Here is a 17,312-nt window from a genome sequence, read left to right as displayed (position 1 = left end):
AGCGAGCGTAGGCAGAAGTATGTTGCAAGTATTTTATCTAGATGTTGCAGTGCCTATACACATATGTTGCAAGCTTATGATTCTAAATGTTTCATCTGTTTTAGACGTATGTTGTTGTAAGTGTTTCATGTTGCAAGTATTTTCATTAGCAGGCATAGAAAGCGAGCGCAGACGGAGGTGGTCCCCGTGTGCATGCCCAACAGCATGGAGTGCATGCACAGCAACAAGCATGCGTAGGCGCGCAGCAGCAGCGCATGTGGGCGCGTGTAGCAAGAGAATGTGGCACGTATAGCAGGAGCATGCAGGCGCGTGCAACATGCAGGGGTAGGCAACAACAGCATGCTTTATTTGCTTTGAGCTTATCATATTAGCAAATCTCTCCTCAAAATTGTGAGAGATGGGAGTGTAAGGAGAGGTGGAAGATGTGTGTCTGCCTAGTCCACCTATAGGAGTGGAAGGAAAATAGAATAATGCACATCTGTGGCTACCGTCCAGACAGCCGGATATTGGCCCCTGTTGGTACGCTTGTGTTTGCCTACCTAATGCGCATGATGTTGCTGCCTGCCTCGCCTACTACACGCGTCTGCTGCTTCTACGCGCCTAAGAGCATCTCCAAGAGTACCCAAAACACTCTCCTTATCTAGGATTTTTAGCAGGATAAGGAAAAAACCATCTCCAACAACTTTCAATACCACCTCCTAATCTTTTTTAGGACTTAGGAAAAAAGCCTCCTTCTGCGTAAAGATGCGCATGTCTTCGTTCCCTCGCGCAGAGAATCTGGGTGGGCGGAGGCGTGTGCTAGCGCCGTCGACAGCTCGTACCGGCGGAGGCGTGCGCTGGCTTCTCCACGATTGGTCATCCCATAGGGAGCCCCGGCTCATACTGGCTTAAGCCCGAGCATGGAGGTGTGCAACACCGATGCGGTGACATTGTGCATTGGCATCAGCGGACCCTGCACGTCACCGAGCGCCGCAATTGGCACCCTGCACCACCAGAGGCGTGCGACATGAACGGCGGCATCGCAACCACCTTCTGCCACATGCCGCCAGCGAACTCCAAGAGCACCACCGCGTAGGCGGCTGAAAGCTCTAGTTTGGTTTTGGTGAATTGATGAAACCCTAAGTGCTAACCAAGTTTACCAAGTGATCATGACATAGGTAGCACATTCCAAGTGGCAAAGCAAATGAAGATCATGACATGATGATGGTGCTGCCATGGTGATGATCAAGTGCTTAGACTTGAAAAGAAGAAAGAGAAAAACAAAAGGCTTAAGGCAAAGGTATAAATGGTAGGAGCTATTTTGTTTTGGTGATCGAGACACTTAGTGAGTGTTATCACATTTAGGATCGATAGCCATACTATCAAGAGGGGTGAAACTTGTATCAAAATGCGGTTATCAAAGTGCCACTAGATGCTCTAACTCATTGCATATGCATTTAGGATCTAGTGGAGTGCTAACACCCTTGAAAACTTTTGTGAAAATATGCTAACACATGTGCACAAGGTGATACAGTTGGTGGTTGGCACATTTGAGCAAGGGTTAGGAACTTCACCGATGGAGTGTCCGCCCATAGAGTGCAGACAGTTCGACGGTGCCACCAGCGCTCTATACAGAAAAGACGGAGGTCACTATAAGTGACCGGACACTGGTCTCGATAGGACCGGCGCGTCCGGTCAGTGGATGCGTGAAGACGCTGGTGTCAGTCCACGACTGGACGCTGGGTCACTTAGTGACCGGACGCTGACGGGGTGCGTCCGGTCCTGCTGACGTGGCAGCGCACAGAGGAGACATCGAGTGACCAGACGCTGGGTGAGTCCGGTCAAGCATGACTGGACACGTCCGATCGTGATTTCTCGCTTCTAGATGCTTACTGGAAATGACCGGACGCTGAGGTCCAACGTCCGGTCACTTCACAGCAGCGCGTCCAGTCATCACTTGACCGTTGGGATCGAGCGCTCAGTATTTGAAGAGAGGGGACATGTGGCGTGCATCGCACGACCGGACACTAGGGTCGTGCGTCCGGTCGATCTGACCAGAGCGTCCTGTCACCCTGAGTAGTGCCTAGTGAAGGGGTACAATGGCTCTATTTCGTTAGGGCTTCTATTTAAGCCCTATGGCCGGCTCAAGCTCACCCTCTTGGCCATTTGCATTGATATAGCAACCTTGTGAGCTTAGCCAAAGCCCTCCCACTCATCTCCATCATTGATTCAACATCTTTGTGAGATTGGGAGAGAATCCAAGTGCATTACTTGAGTGTTTGCATCTAGAGGCACTTGGTGTTCGTATTTCACTGCAGGATTCGCTTGTTACTCTTGGTGGTTGCCACCACCTAGATGGCTTGGAGCAGCGAGGATCGTTGAGCGGAGGTTGGTGAGTGTCTCCGGCTCCGATCGTGGTGATTGTAAGGGGTTCTTGACCTTTCCCCAACGGAGAGCCAAAATGTACTCTAGTGGATTGCTTGTGGCTTGTGTGATCCTCATCTTATGTTGGTTGTACGGCACCCTATTGAGGGTTTGGTGTGTGATGCCAATTAGCGCATGAACCTCCAAGTGAGTGAATCGCCACAACGAGGACTAGCTTACTGGCAAGCAAGTGAACCTCGGTAAAAATCATTGTGTCATCATTTGATTCAGAGGTGATTGGTCTTCATTGTTATTCATTCTTGTGATTGATTGGCTCCTTCCTCGACACGACGGTGTAATCATCTTGCTCACTCTCTTTACATTACCGTAAACTAGTTGTCAAGCTCTTTAGTGTAGCTAATTGTGTGAGCTTGTTAGTTTGGTTAGTGTGGCTCTTTAGTTAGTTTTTGAGAGCACACTAACTTAGTGTAGTGTCATAGCTATTGTGTGGGTAGAAACTATATAAACTAGAATTGGGGTAGGTGATTTGCTATTTTAGTAGGCTAGCGCAATACTTGCTTTGCCTCAAAATTATCTAACCAGTTTGTTAAGTATTGTTGTAGAAATTTTTAATAGGCTATTCACCCCCTCTAGGCATTAGGACCTTTCAAGTGGTATCAGAGCTGAGGTCACCGCGATTTGAGGCATAACAACCTTCGGTGTAAAAATAGCTCAAATCAACAACACCAAGAAGCCACCCTAATTTGATGGCTCAAATTATCTCTATTGGAAAGCTAAGATGACAACTTATATCAAGTCAATCAATAGGAAAGTTTGGAAGGTGGTAGAGACAAAGATTGAGATTGAAGATGAAGAGGCTCCCACCGCCGCCAAAGAAATACTACTCCAAAATAATGATATTGCTCTTAGTGCCATCCATGATGCTTTGGATGAGAGAACATTTGAGCAAATCAAGAACATTAAGATGGCTCATGAGGCTTGGAAGAAGTTGGAAGACTCATTTAAGGACACTCAAGCCATGAAGGGTGCAAAGGCATATATTCTCAAAGAGAAGTTTGCAAGCTTCAAGACGAAGGAGGATGAGAGTGTGTCGGAGATGTTTTATAGGCTTCAAGTGCTTGTCAATGATCTCAAAGCACTTGGAGAAGAGGTGAAGGACAAGAACTTCTCCCACAAGTTCTTGAGATGCTTGCCTTCAAGATTTGGCACATTGGTCACTATTCTAGTGAGGAGTGGTTTGGACACCATGACATCAAACCAAGCGTTAGGAGATATAATGACCGATGATACATATAGAGATGATGATGAGAAGGAAGAAAAGAAGGAGAAGAAAGATGAGAAGAAGGATGAGAAGAAGAGTGTGGCATTCAAGGCCACATCATCCAAGGGCAAGGCAAAGCAAGATACATCAAGTGAAGATGATAGTTCATGGGATGATGATGATGATGATGAGAAGATGGCTCTCTTTGTCAAGAGATTTGGCAAGCTCATGATGAAGAAGGGCTACCATGCTAGAAGAAAGAAGTCTTCATCCAAGAATAAGGAAGAGTCAAGAAGGTGCTTCAATTATGGAAGCAAAGATTATCTTGTTGCTCATTGCCCATACAATAGCGACAAAGATGATGACAAGAAGAAGGACAAGAAGTAAAAGAAAGAGAAGAAGGACAAGATGACCTTCAAGAAGAAGAAGGGTGGTTCATATGTGGTCACTTGGGATAGTGATGCTTTCTCAAGTGATGATGATGATGATAGTGATGATGACAAGACCACCAAGAAGAAGGCACTTGCAAGCATTGCTATCAATGAGAAGCCTTCTCTCTTCGACACTCCATCATGCTTCATGGCTAAGACCACTAAGGTACAAATTTGTGATGATGGAAGTGATGAAGAACATGATAATAAAAATAAAAATGAAAATGAAAGTGATAGTGATGATGATAAACCTACTAAGGATGAACTATTTGACATGCTAGAAGATACAAAAGAACACTTTAACATTAAGAGAAGGGAATGCAAAAGCTTGCGTAAGGAACTAAAAGCCCTTAAGCAAGCCTTTGATGAGCTCAATGCATCTCTCATAAGAGGCTAGAGGAAGCCCATGAGAAGCTTGCAAGGCTCATAAAAAGCTTGAAAAGTCTCATTCCTCTTTGCTTGATGAGTAAAATAAAAAGAAGCATGTTGAAACTTGCAATGTAGGCTTAACTTGTGATATAATTGATGAATCGTTATCTATGTCTATCATTGTTCCTCCCGCTAGCCCTTCTTATATTACTTCTACTTCCACCTCATCTAGTAGTGATGGTTTCACTTGTGATGCCTCACTAATGGTTGAGAATGAGACCCTCAAGAAGGAGGTCAATAAGCTCACTCACACCTTGGCTAAGGCCTATGGTGATGAGGACCGCTTGCTTATGTGCTTGAGTAGCCAAAGAGCTTCTCTCTACAAAGAGGGATTGGACTATACCCCCCAAGAAAGGCAAGATAGCCTTTGCTCCTCACAAGACTAGATTTATGAAGAACAATGGTCGGTTTTGCACTAGTTGCAAGCAAGTTGGTCATAAAGAGCATGAATGCAAAAAACAAGAGCAAAAATGCTAATGTATCCTCCATTAAACTTGATTCTTTCTATATGCTTACCAAGGGTGCAAATGGTGTAAAGGCTAAGTTCATTGGTAAACCATGGATGGGCTCAAAGAAGAAAGCTATTTGGGTGCCAAAGAGCTTGGTCACTAACCTTCAAGGACCCAAGCAAGTTTGGGTACCTAAAAAGAATTTATCTTCTTTTGTAGGTAAATTACAAAGCTGGAGGAAGGCATTGGGTTCTTGATAGTGGGTGCACTCAACACATGACCGGTGATGCAAGAATGTTCAACTCAATCAACACCAATAGAAATGATGGTTATGATAGTATCACATTTGGTGACAATGGCAAAGGCAAGGTCAAAGGGCTCGGTAAGATTGCAATATTCAATGACATGATCATTTCCAATGTGTTGCTAGTAGAGAGCTTGAATTTAAACTTGCTATCCGTGGCTCAATTGTGTGATCTTGGATTCAAATGCATATTTGGGGTAGATGATGTAGAGATCATAAGTGTAGATGACTCTAATTTGATCTTCAAATGCTTTAGATATGAGAATCTATACGTGGTTGATTTCAATGCTAGTGAAGCTAAATTATCTACATGCTTGTTCACTAAGTCAGCATGGGTTGGTTATGGCATAGAAGGCTTAGTCATGTTGGAATGAAACAATTGAATAGATTGGTTAAGCATGACTTGGTTAGAGGTTTGAAAGATGTGTTTGAAAAGGATAAGCTTTGTAGCTCTTGTCAAGCCAGAAAATAAGTTGGAAACACTCATCCTAAGAAAAGCATGATGAGCACTAGTAAAGCATTTGAGTTATTGCATATGGACTTATTTGGGCCAACACAATACACTAGCATTGGTGGAAATAAATATGGCTTTGTGATAGTGGATGATTATACTAGATACACATGGGTATTCTTTCTGGTGGACAAAAGTGATGTGTTTACAACATTCAAATTATTTGTTAAGGGCATTCACAATGAGTTTGAAATAACCATCAAGATAGTTAGAAGTGACAATGGTAGTAAGTTCAAGAACACTAGAATTGATGAGTTGTGTGATGAATTTGGAATTAGACATCAATTCTCGACCATGTACCCTCCATAATCAAATGGCCTTATTGTGAGAAAGAATAGAACACTCATTGATATGGCAAGGTCTATGCTTAGTGAGTACAATGTGAGTCAATCTTCTTGGGCCGAAGCTATCAATACGGCTTGCTATTGTAGCAACCGCCTCTATTGTCATCCATTGAAAGAGAAGACACCATATAAACTTTTGAATGGAAGAAAGCCCAACATTGCATATTTTTAGGTTTTTGGTTGCAAATGCTATATCTTGAAGAAAAGCACTAGATTGGGTAAGTTTGACAAGAAATGTGATGAAGGATTCCTACTTGGTTATTCCACTACAAGCAAAGTGTGACAGAACCGCCCAATTTATACAAGATCAAGTACGGTTGTCCCCGCTAACACGTTGACACACCCATACTTTCACTCATATAAACCCGGTAGTCCGCCGAGTGTCCCGAAAGACCTCGGTAAATCAACATCACAACCAAGATCGCGTGATTAAGCAAATACACATCACATACATCGGGTTGCAGCGGAAATAATATTACAAAGGGTTTAACAAATAATAGTACAAGTTTGGGGTTTCAAAACCGCTTAGTGAAAACAACATAGCTTTCAAATGATTACATTAATATAAGTTCCAAATATAGTGCTAGCATAAGTGACATCATCCGACAAAAGCATATAGATGAGAAGTAAGTATAGAATCACCGAGCCCACCGGTGGTTAGCCACCATCATCAATAGGTCGAGAACTTCACCTGCAACAAGGTGGGATAAACCCTGAGTACTCGAATGTACTCAGCCAGACTTACCCGTCGGAAACCAAAACAAATGACACCAAGGATCATGCAAGGCTTTCTTTAGTGGGCTAGCTGACTTGTTTGCGAAAAGCATAAGCTATCATGAAGAAACCATTTTAAGTACTTTGCATCATCTTTATTATGACCTATTCATCTAGGTAAGCACATGTACTATAGCAATCACTTGATTAACCAATAACATCCAGTTACCAATTTAGATTTAGCATATCTCATACCATCCAGATAACCATCATTGTTCCATAATAATTACTACGATGCAGTAACTCGAGTCAAGTGCTCACTATCCAGGAGCGATGGCGATTCGAATCGATTCCTAACCAGCTGGTGATTTATTCCTTACACAAACCTCACTCACCCGCTAAAGTGAGATATTGATCACCGAGTCAACTTTCCAGGAATCTCGAGTTTGCCAGGAACCACATGTACCCGGGGGCCGACCGACTGCACTTTGGTCTTATCATCTCGCCCCCGTGTCCTACCACACCTGCTCCGGCACAGTGCGCTGCGGGCAATCTACTCGGCCCGAAAAATCTCCCAGCTTCGCGGTCGGAAGGTACTTTATCCGGCCAGCTAAATGTAAGGCATGCGTTCAACATGACTCGAGGGCCAACAATGATCGGTCCTTAATCGACACAGACGGAAACTAACAGCACCCCAGAACCCTGTCTGGTTGCCTCCAACTTTTTCCGTCCGGTCTCCAATTATCCATCACATATGGTGAATTCCAGGATATCATTCTTTCCATAGCTAAATTCTTCCAGTAACCACCTATAATGTAGGTGACCGGATATCACCGATCGCTACCGGTCTAAGCAAGGCTAAGCAGTTATTCGATCCTGACCTAACAGGGTAACATGGTAGTAAGGTAGGCAAGGATAGTAATAAATGCATCAACGGTTTCAATCAACTCCTACAACTTAATGCAACAATATATATAAACTCATATATATAGAAAGAATTGTTTTTATAAAGTAGGAGACTTATAATGCTCCGGGGCTTGCCTGGGATCCGACACAAGTCAGTTCAGTTAGCTTGCACCATCCTGGTGACATCTCAGATCCTAGCACTCGCTTAGTCCTTCCATCTTCGGGACAGATACTCCATACATCGTCTTCGGATTCGGCTCCAACATCACGTCCTTCACGTGGTTCATCTAGTGTACCTAGATGAGATGCAAGATGCAAGTGCATGAATATGAAGAATAGTACCATGAGATGCATCACAAATAGCAAGCAAGACAAGCATCGTTTACACTAAACACACTTAAGTACTTTGCGATGCTTAACTTAACATCACACAATCTATCATGCTAAGATAACAAAGAATATTATACATGGCACATAAGTCTCACAAGATCTCAGGTGTATTTAACTTAATTACCAAGGACGTGAACCACACTTAGCAACATGCAAAGCAAGTCAAGGTGAAGCAACAACTATAACCGGAATATGCCAATTTCTGGACTTGCAAACAGCAGCTTCATAAATCAATCATATCTGGAGTTTTATAAATCCAAATGATATGAAACAAGACATTCTGGAAAGCTTAGGAAATTATCTACATTTCATCTTTAATCATCTCAGCATGATTCTCAAGTTAACTAAGTCAAATATATTCATTTACTGAAACTGGTCTACAATTGACAGAAAACAGCCATTTCTGAAACCCAACTTTAAACAGCTATAACTCTTAAACTACTTGGCCAAATGACACCAATTTTTAATAGAAGCTAGATACATGAATTATCTACAACTTTTGTATAAACAAGTTTCACAACAAAGCACATTATCATGAAGAACTTTGCTAAGTTCCCAGATCTATCCATAAACCACATTGGCAAGAAAATAATTATTAACTTATGTTGCAAATACATAATTAGGCAAAACCAACTTTACCAACATGTCACACATGACTAAAGAACACCAGAAAACCTAGTGTCCATGACCAAATAAATTCTTTTAATGCATTTCTTAATTTATTTTAGATAATAAGGTGACTTAATGAACATATACCAAAAGTGCACAATAACTTCTACAAAAATTACAGTGGCTCACATATCCTCTTAACAGTCTACTGTATAAATTTCACTCCATTTGGATATGTATAGCAACCTCTACGAAAAAGACAAGTTGCTAAAGCAAGAATTCATGTGAGAGCAAGATAAACCAATAACTCACTCATACTTCATCCAATACTCATGAAATTTTTATCACACATCAACTATCATATGAGTAGCATGCCACAAAAATTTCACTCCATTTGGAGCCCTAGATCTACAGTTATGAAAAATAACAAATTCAACTAGCATTACGACCTTCCTGCACAAATCTATTTTTACCGCAAAATATTTAAACTAAAACATGCCATATTATAGATCCACTGCATAGACAATTTCACAAGGATTCCAAAAAGTCTTCATTTACTATTTTACGAATTTTCTACGATTTACTATGAATTTCCAAAGTTCCTGCAAAATAATTACAAACCAGTCCTACGGCACTATTCACCTGAGTCTATGACAATGCAGATAGGACCCTGAACTTCGTCGAATTGTCGTATGACGTCCCTGGCGGGATTTTGAACAGGGAGGTCGTCGGAGCTCGCGTAATCCGGCCGGAGAAGGCACGTCGTCGGCGGCTGAGGGGCGGGGGAGCACTAGGGGGCCCTTGCGCACCCGCGGGGCTGCTCGGCTCGACCCGAGGTGGCCCATGGCGGCTTGGCCACGCGCGGGCAGCGGCTACAGCGGCGGCGACCGGAGCTTCCACGGCCACGGTGGCGGTTTGCGACGGCGAGCACGAGCGCGACGTGAAGGAGATGGCGGCGAAGCTTAGGGCGGTGCTTGTGGGGAGTGAGGAGACTGGGAGCGGCGGGAACGGCAGCGGCCAAACTCGAGCTCGCGGCGGCAACCATGGCGGCCGCGTTCCGGAGCGCGCGCAGCACCAGAGAGCGAGGGAAGGAGAGTGGGGAGGCGAGTGAGTGCTCGGGCAGCTCGGGCGTTCGCATTTGGAGGCGCAGGGGCAGGGCAGCGCGTGGCGCGGAGGCGGGATGCGCGGCGGCAATGGAGTGCGCGCTCTGTTGCATGGCTGCCACGGAGACAAAACAACGAACACGTGGCGTGCGTCTCTATGCCCGACTTGGGGTCCGTTTTTGGGCCAGCTCTGCTCCGAACTGGGCTATGGGCCTTGAAGCAAAATTCTTCATCTTCTGATGCTCTACAAACTTGATTAAGGGTGCTCGGCCGTTAGGCTGTTGGATTAGCAGATAATTAGTACTAAACTTGATAGTGTCAGTGATTTGACAGCGACAAGCAAACATCCAAAATTGATGGTCGAAATGAAATGCAACTGGTGCCATCTTCTTGTATGTTCTTCCCCATCATGTAAGCTCCAACTTTTACATTTGGATCAACTGAAGTTGCTTAGCAAAATTTGGAGAACGCGGAATGCCAACAGTGATGACAATGGATTCCAGACTTAGAAATTTTTCTAAGTGCTGAAATCAGCAGCAAATTTGATCTTGTGACCTTGATTTGACTTACTTCCAAGCTGATCTAGCTCTTAGTCCAAAAACAAAGTTTGTTCTACTCTACCCAATCTTCAACTTTTATTTAAGGTGCAACTCCATGCAAGCACTGTAAGTGGTTGGTCAACATAGGTCAAAGTATCGTCACTATAAAGCTTAAATTAGAGTTATTGACCGATTGAGGCATTTTCTTGACTTCTCCTCAACATGAACCTTTCATGACTTTCGTTGTAGAGTTCATCTAGAGTCATTTGGGCAAGGTTGCAAGATTTGGTTGACGATCAAGAATTCCATTCGCTTTATAAAATTATTCAAGCAAGGACATAACTCGTCATTTCATGTGACTTCTTGATTCCAAACTTCACGAAACTTTTCCATGGATCAATATAGATGGGTATTGATGTGAGACACATGAAGATATTTCAATCACACCACCCAAGCATATATCTTGAAAAGGGGTCTATAGGCGAGCACAGGTGCAATATCCAAGTTTAGGTTGGGGCTCGTTTCTATAGGTTTGACCTTGACATCTTCATCATCACTTAATATACCATGTTTTAGCTCAAACCCATTGCTTAACTGGTGGCAAACACCTGGGGTGTTACAGCCCTCCCCCCTTAAAGGAATCGCGTCCCGAGATTCGATGCGAAAGACTTTTAAGGGAAGAGAAACATGTCATCCAGTTTCCAACATCAGTGATAGCATTAGGCTACTTAACTTTGGAGCATCAGAGAGGCTAATTTGGTCATGACACTTTCTGATACTTGCTCTTCGTCGTAAGCTGTTGTCTGAATAATTTCCTTCTTTGGCCTTCATGAAATATTGTTATTTTGGGAGGAATCCAAGATAGCAATGTCCTACGTACTTCGTCCTTGATGTACGAAGAGCGATACAAACGTAGACTAAATACTTGCAGCATCTACTTCCTAAGTGGATATAGCACAGACCTTATGGACTTTGCACTAGATGATAATCTTCTGAAGGATACTCGTTGCAATGGTTCCATGTGTGCAGTTCTCTTTCTCTGATAACAATATTGTATGGTCTGAGTCTGCTGAGTGAGTGGTAAACATAGTAGCTGACCCTGTCGGCTCAACGTTCTCGATGATCATTCCTTAGGGAGCCTTCGTATCCAAGTTGCAACAGTGATCTAGGTTGGATCTGATGCAACCTCTTGGGTAAAAACACATATAAGGTACCAAAGGCATGTCAGCATTGGAGAACCATTGACGTAGAAGGATGTTAGCGAGGCTTGGAGGACAACACAAGTTGCAAGTAATCACAAAACTAAGGACTAGTTCACTACCAAGCAGGTTAAGTACAATTTGCCTTCGTGGTGCAGTTGCACAACAAGTTGGGTTGACTTGCATCGTAGCAAAACCAGCCTTCTTACTACATTTGTCTTCGAGACTTCCATTCCAAGGCCAATCAATATCTCAAAAACCATAATCCAAAAATCTGCGGTTTGACATCTTTCCAATTGCTTTCGAATTGCAAGGGCACAATTTTGACTTCTAGAACACCTTGACTGCTCACGCATTGCTGATCTAAGAGGGCAAAGGCAAGGCACATAGGGGTGCAATTAGTCTTCTCAAGGGTATGGAGGGTTGTATAATCAGCAATACACCTACAAGTTGTAATTTCTTGGCATGAATTACAAACACAACCGTTTAATGCAAATGATGATCGCAGTCACAACGAAATTGCAGATTCTGTACCCCTTTTGTTTTCTATTCATATCTCACAAACTACTGCTCCAATATGCACAAATTTTTGTGGACATGTAGATCCATGGGTCTTCCAACTACTCACCAAAATTCAACTCAAACGGACACCGTTTGTCCATCCAAACAATTCATCTACCAAAACTGTTGTGTTCTGAAATGGCAGCAAACCGAGCCGACAAGATATCTCTCAAATCCGATGTTTTACTCAACTAATACTCAAACAAACTTAAGACATTGAAGGGTCCTAAGCGAGGAATGAGATCACCAAGTTTGAAGTCAATCCAACTTTGTTTGAGTCACTAATCGCTGGCTTGAAGATAACCGGTTTAGTGCCACAAAATCTAGACATATTTCATGTTCTCCCTTTTCTTCGCTTCACACGTTGAAGTGTGTGTTTTGCACTCTCTAACCTTTCTCATAGCAGCAGCAGTCTTTCTCTAGCTGAGGATGGAGGCTAGAGTTTTCCTCACATGCTTCTCTGGTAACATTTCAACCATCGTTTTAGACACCAACTCGACGATGCGCAAGCATTGGACTGGTGGGTCGTTTTCGCAGGGCACAAAGCATTATTCCACATGTAGGGCATTCCTACATAGACAAGGAACCGTTCCTGAATATTCTCTGGCACTTGGTCCAATAGAACCTTGAACAAATCCGTTTGTTGTACCTAGGGCACAATGATGCTGATCGAAACTAGGCACATGCTTTCTCTAGTTCTTCACTCAGCTGATACGACATCTTGCATTGCTGAACGTCCTTGTTGTTTCTTCGTCTAACATTGTTCTGTGAGACATAGCCTTCATAGCTACCAAGAAGTTGCTACCTAGCTGGAGATTAACTTTACTATGGGTAACTAATCATTTGTCCCTCAACACTAAAAAGGTTCCAAACCTTCACTCTTCATAATAAAAATTGTGGTCGAAGCCTATAGATGGTCGCCATAGAAGTTAGCAGGCAAGGGGTCACATTAGAGATGGTTGATCTCGACTGTGCGATCCGCATGCACATAATATCTCGGTCCATTCATCATCTGACTGATAACTTGCTCAAACTTAAGTGTGGTGCACCTCTCTGATCCAATGAAAATGACATAAGTTGCTCACTAGATGACCGACGTCATTATAGGGACAGTCACGTCGAGCAGAGTCACTTGTCTACCCTCTTGTAGTCTGTTTATGTTCCTGTTAGTGACCTGTTCTTCAAAGGTTAACCATTGGACGACTTCACAAGGGAGTCCTATTGCATCTAGTTCAACATATATATCTCTTGACATGATAAGGAGAGATAACCAAGGAAGAGCTCAAGTGAGAATAACATATTGGTGTAGTTCTGCAATGGATCATGACTAGAAACCTCGATACCAGCACGTGCCGAGCAGCACAACCTTGTGTGTGCACCCACAGGAGGCTCTCGGTTTCATCGCGGCACCATAGATCGCTAATCGTGGCACCATTACTGAACATACAACCCACAAGAAATCTCACATGGCATAAATTGGGTTGCATAGGAGCAAGCACTATGCGAAGGAGGGATAGCAAACAAAGGTAGTCACAAGGTTAGGAGTCAACAAGTAGGGGATCTGAAAATCAAAACACAACGCAAGAGAGCATAGCTTAATTGCCAAAGACAACTAAGCAGGGGACTTCTTGCCAAATTTCCATATACGTCTTGTGTCCACCAAGTGATTACCAAAACTTGGACGTGGTTCTAGGATAGCGCTCTTCAACACTCGTATGCTTACCGAGGACAAAAGGGGTGATAACTATGGCACTAATTAGATAACAAGCATACATACCCACCACTTGGCTAAACTAGAGGACATTATAGGTTAAGCATGTAACCACAATTATTTCTAACAAGGCTAAGCACACACTTTTCTCAAGCACTTCCTATTCAAGCAACATGGAACAAGGCATTCTTGTTTAACTCCACACAAGGAAGATAGTGCAATACATCGACCACAAGTTACTTAGTACTTAGAACAAAGGAAGGGAAGCATATTTATGCACAAGCACAATCATGATGCATGCTCGTCCTATTCGTCCTCACGAAATTGCCAGCCTAAGGTGGCAATCACGTTCTATGTCGGTGGCATAACACGTACTCTCTCGATATATAGCTAGTCGTCAGCTACATTCAATCTACGCATTCGTGGTTAGCGTACCTGCAGGCAAATTCATTGCAGCCCATCCCCACAAGAGATAAATAAGCGCACAATGAAAACAGTAAACTAAGATACTCTCCATATATACATCCCCAGATGTATATACTTCGATATCCATAGCTACCCGACAGATCTACCCACAATTAAGTACCTTCATATATACATGTGTGTAACATGTAAATATTCCAGTAACCACAGCTAACTCTCCCCTAGACCGACAGTTGGACGGTCATACTCTCACAACTCACACTTACCTGGGCGTAGAGGCAATTGATCCATACATTACCATTCAAACAAATGGCATCCATACAATAGCACGCTGTATGGATGACGAAAGTAAAAATTTCGATAAAGTACATCCCCCAAAGTTAGTACTTAGATAGCCACCTAATAGTCCTTAACTGGGCATAAAGGAAGATGTCGCTAGCATAGTTTTGCAAATAAGTTTTGACAAATTTGCCTGTAGCTAAAGTTTTAGTTAAAATAGACCTTTTAAAACCAAAACTTAGCTTTTAAAACTATGTACCTGACAGTATTATTCTTAATCTCGCTCTGATACCAGCTGTGACAGAACCGCCCAATTTATACAAGATCAAGTACGGTTGTCCCCGCTAACACGTTGACATACCCATACTTTCACTCATATAAACCCGGTAGTCCGCCGAGTGTCCCGAAAGACCTCGGTAAATCAACATCACAACCAAGATCGCGTGATTAAGCAAATACACATCACATACATCGGGTTGCAGCGGAAATAATATTACAAAGGGTTTAACAAATAATAGTACAAGTTTGGGGTTTCAAAACCGCTTAGTGAAAACAACATAGCTTTCAAATGATTACATTAATATAAGTTCCAAATATAGTGCTAGCATAAGTGACATCATCCGACAAAAGCATATAGATGAGAAGTAAGTATAGAATCACCGAGCCCACCGGTGGTTAGCCACCATCATCAACAGGTCGAGAACTTCACCTGCAACAAGGTGGGATAAACCCTGAGTACTCGAATGTACTCAGCCAGACTTACCCGTCGGAAACCAAAACAAATGACACCAAGGATCATGCAAGGCTTTCTTTAGTGGGCTAGCTGACTTGTTTGCGAAAAGCATAAGCTATCATGAAGAAACCATTTTAAGTACTTTGCATCATCTTTATTATGACCTATTCATCTAGGTAAGCACATGTACTATAGCAATCACTTGATTAACCAATAACATCCAGTTACCAATTTAGATTTAGCATATCTCATACCATCCAGATAACCATCATTGTTCCATAATAATTACTACGATGCAGTAACTCGAGTCAAGTGCTCACTATCCAGGAGCGATGGCGATTCGAATCGATTCCTAACCAGCTGGTGATTTATTCCTTACACAAACCTCACTCACCCGCTAAAGTGAGATATTGATCACCGAGTCAACTTTCCAGGAATCTCGAGTTTGCCAGGAACCACATGTACCCGGGGGCCGACCGACTGCACTTTGGTCTTATCATCTCGCCCCCGTGTCCTACCACACCTGCTCCGGCACAGTGCGCTGCGGGCAATCTACTCGGCCCGAAAAATCTCCCAGCTTCGCGGTCGGAAGGTACTTTATCCGGCCAGCTAAATGTAAGGCATGCGTTCAACATGACTCGAGGGCCAACAACGATCGGTCCTTAATCGACACAGACGGAAACTAACAGCACCCCAGAACCCTGTCTGGTTGCCTCCAACTTTTTCCGTCCGGTCTCCAATTATCCATCACATATGGTGAATTCCAGGATATCATTCTTTCCATAGCTAAATTCTTCCAGTAACCACCTATAATGTAGGTGACCGGATATCACCGATCGCTACCGGTCTAAGCAAGGCTAAGCAGTTATTCGATCCTGACCTAACAGGGTAACATGGTAGTAAGGTAGGCAAGGATAGTAATAAATGCATCAACGGTTTCAATCAACTCCTACAACTTAATGCAACAATATATATAAACTCATATATATAGAAAGAATTGCTTTTATAAAGTAGGAGACTTATAATGCTCCGGGGCTTGCCTGGGATCCGACACAAGTCAGTTCAGTTAGCTTGCACCATCCTGGTGACATCTCAGATCCTAGCACTCGCTTAGTCCTTCCATCTTCGGGACAGATACTCCATACATCGTCTTCGGATTCGGCTCCAACATCACGTCCTTCACGTGGTTCATCTAGCGTACCTAGATGAGATGCAAGATGCAAGTGCATGAATATGAAGAATAGTACCATGAGACGCATCACAAATAGCAAGCAAGACAAGCATCGTTTACACTAAACACACTTAAGTACTTTGCGATGCTTAACTTAACATCACACAATCTATCATGCTAAGATAACAAAGAATATTATACATGGCACATAAGTCTCACAAGATCTCAGGTGTATTTAACTTAATTACCAAGGACGTGAACCACACTTAGCAACATGCAAAGCAAGTCAAGGTGAAGCAACAACTATAACCGGAATATGCCAATTCTGGACTTGCAAACAGCAGCTTCATAAATCAATCATATCTGGAGTTTTATAAATCCAAATGATATGAAACAAGACATTCTGGAAAGCTTAGGAAATTATCTACATTTCATCTTTAATCATCTCAGCATGATTCTCAAGTTAACTAAGTCAAATATATTCATTTACTGAAACTGGTCTACAATTGACAGAAAACAGCCATTTCTGAAACCCAACTTTAAACAGCTATAACTCTTAAACTACTTGGCCAAATGACACCAATTTTTAATAGAAGCTAGATACATGAATTATCTACAACTTTTGTATAAACAAGTTTCACAACAAAGCACATTATCATGAAGAACTTTGCTAAGTTCCCAGATCTATCCATAAACCACATTGGCAAGAAAATAATTATTAACTTATGTTGCAAATACATAATTAGGCAAAACCAACCTTTACCAACATGTCACACATGACTAAAGAACACCAGAAAACCTAGTGTCCATGACCAAATAAATTCTTTTAATGCATTTCTTAATTTATTTTAGATAATAAGGTGACTTAATGAACATATACC

This window comes from Miscanthus floridulus, chromosome 7 (assembly GCF_019320115.1).
Source record: "Miscanthus floridulus cultivar M001 chromosome 7, ASM1932011v1, whole genome shotgun sequence".
Classification (NCBI taxonomy): domain Eukaryota; kingdom Viridiplantae; phylum Streptophyta; class Magnoliopsida; order Poales; family Poaceae; genus Miscanthus; species Miscanthus floridulus.
Note: the sequence above shows the minus strand (reverse complement) of the source record.